This window comes from Cottoperca gobio, chromosome 5 (genome assembly GCF_900634415.1).
Source record: "Cottoperca gobio chromosome 5, fCotGob3.1, whole genome shotgun sequence".
NCBI classification, from domain to species: Eukaryota; Metazoa; Chordata; class Actinopteri; order Perciformes; family Bovichtidae; genus Cottoperca; species Cottoperca gobio.
This window is the reverse complement of record NC_041359.1, coordinates 21492600-21499064: the sequence shown is the minus strand read 5'-3', so window position 1 is coordinate 21499064 and position 6465 is coordinate 21492600.

Genomic DNA, 6465 nt, shown 5'->3' with positions numbered 1-6465 from the left:
CTTGTTGTCTTGAATTCTCAGATATTTTCTTCTCACAGAAGCTGAATTAATCAAGTGTAGGCAGCGAAGGAGAAAAATGATTCCAAAACAAAAAGCTAAGGTGTGTCTGATTCAGTGACACTTCTCTCTGGGTCAAGCAACTGCTTTCACATCACACACATGCAAAGCTATTGATTGATGCTGCTCTAAGTGGATTGCAGATCAGTCTGAATTGAATTGGAGTAAAGCGTAGTAATCCACATAATCCATACAATTGGGCATCACAGATCTCAATTTCTGTCAGTAATTCTATTCATCGGTGTTATGTGAGCTATGACAGCACTTGAAATGTATTTAAGTGTATTTCTGTGGATCACGCAGTAACTCCCTGTGTGAGAACAATGCAGGAGAGTGATTGAGTTGCCATCCATGTGTGCTTGTGGCCTTGTTAACACAGGTTGCATTATCTATGAGCAGTTCAATCAAAAAGTGTCTTTTTTAGAGGCCTGAAAATATATGAGTCTTGTAACCTGGGTTTTGAAGCCGCTGCATGTTTACCGTCACACAAGTGGCGGCTTTTGTCTCTCCAACGCTGCAACAGAAGGGTTACAACACAATTGTAGCAGCAGTGCACTGCGGTATTAGAGTTGAGAATTGAGTATGCTGCGTGCATCGAATGTATTGTGAACTAAAGCGACGCCGAGAGCTCAACAGAAGACCTTGTGCATGTTTCCATTTTCCTTTTACAATTAGAATAGTTGGAAGCAAATGTTTTACAAGGTCTGAATAATAATGAAACGTCCAGATCTCTACTGGCAGCGAGTGTCTTGTTAGGATAGAAACTCACAATTTCTGACATTGCATAAACAGTTTGTGCCAAATTTGAAAAAAGCACACACAGGCACATCAATACACTGATTGCTGGGGCTGTAATACTTGATTGCATGATTACTGCCGAATTGAAGCCCTCTCATCTTCAGCCTCCTGTCAGGCAGGCTGTCGGCTGGTGAGACAGAATGAGTATATAGTGGCGATCGGGGCAGCCATGTAGATGAGGCTGGGAGGAAGTGTACCCACACGTTCTGTTCCTCATCTGTTCCTCTAAATGCTGAGGGGCAAGTGTCACCCTTACATCAATTACCAAACACTGGAGAAGAGGCTCTTAGTTACAGCCAATTATAAGTAACAAAGAAAAGCCTGTTCCTGGTTAAAGAGGATTTGTTTTCCCAGCAGATGTCACGGACAGATGAAGGAGGAAATTATATTTCTTGAAATCAACAAATCGTGTACATTTTATCTTCTCCATGGGAAGATAAAAACTGAGGCTCCCCGTGCATAGGTAGGTCATTTGAATCAGATGCGCGGGAATGGCGGACCCCGCCTTCTAACAATTCAAAAAAGATTATAACATCAGAAGTTTGTGTCTAAATGTAAAACCAGTCTCTAACTAAATGTATCCTGATACAGAAGATATAAATTCACCTTGTGCTGATGTTCAGTTACAGTTATAGCACTGATACAGTGTTCTTCCGCATTTATTGTATATCTTGGAGATACAGCAGGGATTAACTCAGCACAGCCTCTGTTCCATTTCCCTTCAGACATTGTAGAGATTCTCAATATACAACCCAGGAGTCTCAGGAGATCACATCCCGACGAGATACTAAAACAACATAAGCACCGACCGGCTTCTGTGTGAGCTATAATTTAATAAAAAAAGCCACTGACACATTTCAGAACTTTATTCATTCAAATCAAATAATATTTTCCTTGGACTCATTTCCTGGTCTTGAAACATGTGCGGTGAAAGGGATGTGGTGCAATGATGAATAGTTTGCAGTTCTTTTAATGCTACTGTACTGTATTCTCCTTCAGCAGGAGGCAGGGAAAGAAAGAGGCCTTGTTTATCCAGGCAGATGCCCTTGGCTCTGATGTGTGCACAACACATCTCATCACTTCAGAGAGCAAAGGGCCAGAGCAAAGGTGACCAAGCGACATCTGTTGTCTCGTTTCATTCCTCCCTATTGCTACTTCCCTCGCCTTGGTTTCTTTATTGTGCAGAAGGCAACACAAAGTCATAGCCTGTGTCACCTCTCTGTGTTCGTGTTGGAAGAATAAAAGTTGTGAATGTAGAAGATTGCAGAAACCTTGAAGAATGTCAACACAAAAGCAGATTATATCTTAAAATCCGCTCTGTCAGTGTTCAAGCTCACAGACACAATTATAATTGTGTGTGTGTGTGTGTGTGTGTGTGTGTGAGGTCAAAGAACAGCAAGTTAAAAGAGAAAATACAAGAGAATTAAATACGACAACAGATGATGAAAACATTTCTTTGTGTTTGATGGTTCAAGTGCAACTTATCTGCACAGAAATCCAAAGAATGGGAGCCAAAGGTGACGCAGCAACAGCTGGCGTCCTGTTTCATGCCTCACTATCTTCTTTTCTTTCACCCTGCATACTTGATTGTGTGGGAGGTAATGTGTTCAGAGGGTGTCTCGTCCTCGACAACTGTTTTTTTTTGCTAATGTTTCTGCATTGTTTAAAGAACTGTAAGTGTCGTGTTATGCAGAACTACATTTCATGAAGTAAGTCTTTTTATTTATCTCGATGTAGGTCGAGCACAGCAGCAGCAGTCTACAAATAAATTGTCTCAAAATCAAGTACTGAGTCACTCGTGGCCTTTAAGAACATTAAGTGTTCATAATAGCATTCAGTCAAAAACCATTTGCACATTTTACAGAGTGGCTGACAGGGTGAGAGAGAGAGAGAGAGAGAGAGAGAGAGAGAGAGAGAGAGAGAGAGAGAGAGAGAGAGAGAGAGAGAGAGAGAGAGAGAGAGAGAGAAGGGAAGACAAATGTCTGTAAGGAGAGAAGGGAAAAAGACAGATGGGGACACAGAGCTTTAACATCAGATTTGATTTATGTTTTGTTGGTGTCATGTGATGTCCAGCATGGCAGTAAGATTCTGCTCTGATGTCCTCTTCACCCCTCTGTAATGATAAACAGTGACAGATCCTTCAACGCCATCATGTAATTTAAGCATCATGTTGAGCAGAGGTGACAGACGCAATGTTAGCTCCCTGTGCAGTTCTACATGTGACTGAATGTGTTTGCTGGGTTCGCTGGATGTGTGTGTAATGTTGTAAACATCACTGGGACCTCTCTCTGACTATTTTACCATTTTTTACTTTCGTAGTCACAATGTTTCCTTTTTGTTCAGATAATCTCATCAATGTGTTACCCTATTGTAAGGTTGTTTTTAGCCACGTTAGTGGATGTTAAGGGATGGCAATGATGCTGTTTTGGCTGCTTGGTTGATCAGTCGACCACTTTAGTCCAGTTTAAATATTTAAACAACTATTAAATAGACGCCATGACATTTGGTACAGAAATGTATCATCACTATTTTATTGCACTATTGTTATTTCTATATTTCTTTTTATGTCCTACATATACCTTATGTTGCATTGTTGGAGGAACCTGGGACTGAAGATTGCCATTGCAAAAACATACCCTGTAGCTTTTGTGCATATGACAATAAAACCTTTGAATCTTTGAATCTTTGAGTCTTTGAATCTTTGACTCTTGAATGCTCTCCAGATAATGAATCCTAGTGACTCTGGTGATCCTCTGAGTTTTCCTCCAGCCCCACCACGAAGCTCACAAGTTTGGCTTCTAGTGACATGTCAACTGTTGAATCTATTACCATGAAATGTGCTTGACGTTGATGATCCCTTGACTGTTTATCTTCTGTCACCATCAGGTCTACGTTTTAAATTGTCCAATACTTTGGATTATGACAAAATATCTGCCGAACAAATGACAGTAGCCTAAATGTTGAAACGCTAACAAACTTAACTAAGATGGTAAACATCATACCTGCTTAACATCCGCGTGTTAGCATCGTCATTGTGAGAATGTTAGCATGGTAACGTTAGCATATAGCTTAAAAGCACGGTTAAGCCTCAAAGCGCTGCTAGCTAGCTTAGCTGTAGACTCTTAATCTTGATTCTCTTGTGTATGTTTCTCATCTTATCTCCTCACGAGGCACGGAGCGTATCCTGGTGTTGTGCCTTTCTGTGAAACCCTTTGAACACTCAGCTTTATAGGATAGGCTACTGCTATACAGTATAGGACTACATTAAATGTATTATTAACAAGTAATCCACTGGGTACAAATACTGTTTTCCAGTGCAGCCACCATCTAGTTTTACCGCATTTATTCCAGTTCCCATTGCTTTACTGCAACATACTTATCTGTATCTTATTATTTATTTACAACACATTTAGTTTTCTGATACGTATATATTTAGATTACATTAGAACAGTTGGTTTACATGTGATCTCACTTTGGATGCCAAGATTTTGTGAGTGGCTCAAACTGATTGCTGAACTTAAGGACCGAAGAACACATGCAGTAAATAGATCATAGGCGCCATACAACAATCTTCATGCAAGATTCATATAGCCTATGGACCAGGAACAAAAAGGAGTTGGATTTATTTTTCTCGAAAAAGTTGATAAGGGTAATTAACTTGCCAAAGTTTCAGTGTACTTTTCTTGTTGTTGCATAACTGCAACATTTTAAAGGTTGTTTAAGTAAACTTGAGCCATTTTCTGTGTGGAAGTTCTGGTGATTCATAAAATAAATCCATTAAATGTGTTCAAATAACAAACCACGCTGATGAACATAAAACACTGGTGACGAGAACGTCAGAGAGTGCATTATATCACATGAGTGATTCATTCATTAGAAGTTGCTATCAAAGTAGATGATATAAGAAACCCACAGAAGTGAGAAAATAGTTAGAAAAGAGAAAGGGCAGGGAGTTAAAGTAGCACAGAAATATATTGTTTTCTGTATCCCTGCTCTGCATTCTGTACCTTGTTTTTTCGAGGCATCACGTCAGGAGCTTTGAAGAAAAGGGCAGAATCTAAAGAGATTTCCATTACTCATGCCTCCAGCAAAAGTTGGGACAGAAACTGTAACTAGACCAGTATCTCTCCACAACCTTTATACTATTGTGTAGTAGCAAGTAGAGGTACCTCACCACATACTGAGTACACCTTCTGTCCCTGACAAACGCAGACCAACTCATGCACACAAACACAACTGCGTGTGCTTGCCGACTACTTTTTCTCTTCTTTCAGCAGATAGACTTGTGGCCCGAGAGCTACCAACTCATAAAAATGGAGAAAGAAAATAACCAAGTAATCCATGCAGAAAGATTAAGACCTCTCATAAAGGTTAAAACAACTCCAAACATTAACAGAGGAAGTTCCCAATATTCATAAACATCGGCTTATATTTAGGCAGTGCATTCAAAAGGTTATGACATCCTATTAAATCCTTTGTTGTGACACTTGATATTTAGCTCAGGTGCCTTACAGGATTACACACCTGTGGCAAATTGAATTAATATTTCAGGATGAGAGAGAGGAGTGTTGGAGAGGTGCTGAACTCGATGAAAGTACAGGTGTGAGTGAAGAGTTGTGGTGCAAAAAGTAATTTAACAATTTGGCAACGTTTCGAGATGAAAGTCTTCTTCGGGGTATTGACTTCAATTGATTGGACATGGAAAGGCACATGCACATATACAGTACATGCCGGTTTATATAAAGGCTGTCGCAACTGACAATCCATATCAGAGCAAGAAGCAAACGGTGAAGTTGAAGGAACGGCCTGCAGCGCTCAGAGGCACAGATGTTGGGGAAGGCTGCAAGAAATCAAGGTTCCCAAGAGCACAGTGGTCTCCATAATTCTTTAATGGAAGACATTTGGAACAAGCAGGAGTCTTCTTAGAGCTGCCACCCGGTCAAACTGAGCAATCAGGAGGGAAGGGCCGTAAGAGAGGTGACCAAGAACACGATGTTCACTCTGGCAGAGCTCCAGAGATCCTGAGTGCAGATGGGAGAAACTTCCCGAAGGACAACCATCACTGCAACACTCAGCTGATGTGCGATTTATGGCAGTGTGGCCAGACGTAGGCCTCTCCTCACTTAAAGACACGTGGAAGCACCTAAAGGACTCTCAGACTGGGAGGAACAAGATTCTCTGGCCTGATGAAACCAAGATTGAACTTTTTGTCCTCAATTCTAAGCGTCCTCGAGTTGCTCAGAGCCCGTACTTGAACCCAATCGAAGATCTCTGGAGAGAACTGAAAATGGTTGTCCACCGATGGTCCCTAATCCAATCTGACAGAGCTTGAGAGGATCTGCGGTGCAAAGCTTGTCACGTCAAACCATAGATCCGACTCGAGGCTCTATCGCTGCCGAAGATGCTTCAACTAAGTACAGAGTGAAGGGTCTGAATACTTATGTCAGTGTGATGTTTCAGGTGGGTTTCAAAATAAATAAAAATCCCGTTTCTGCTGTGTATTGAGTCTAAATATTTCCTAAAAGCACTGTTTCTATACAGCGTAAAACAAAGTCCTCACCATGTTTTACTGTGTCCATGTGACTTCCGAGCCCCAGCGTGAGAAACAAC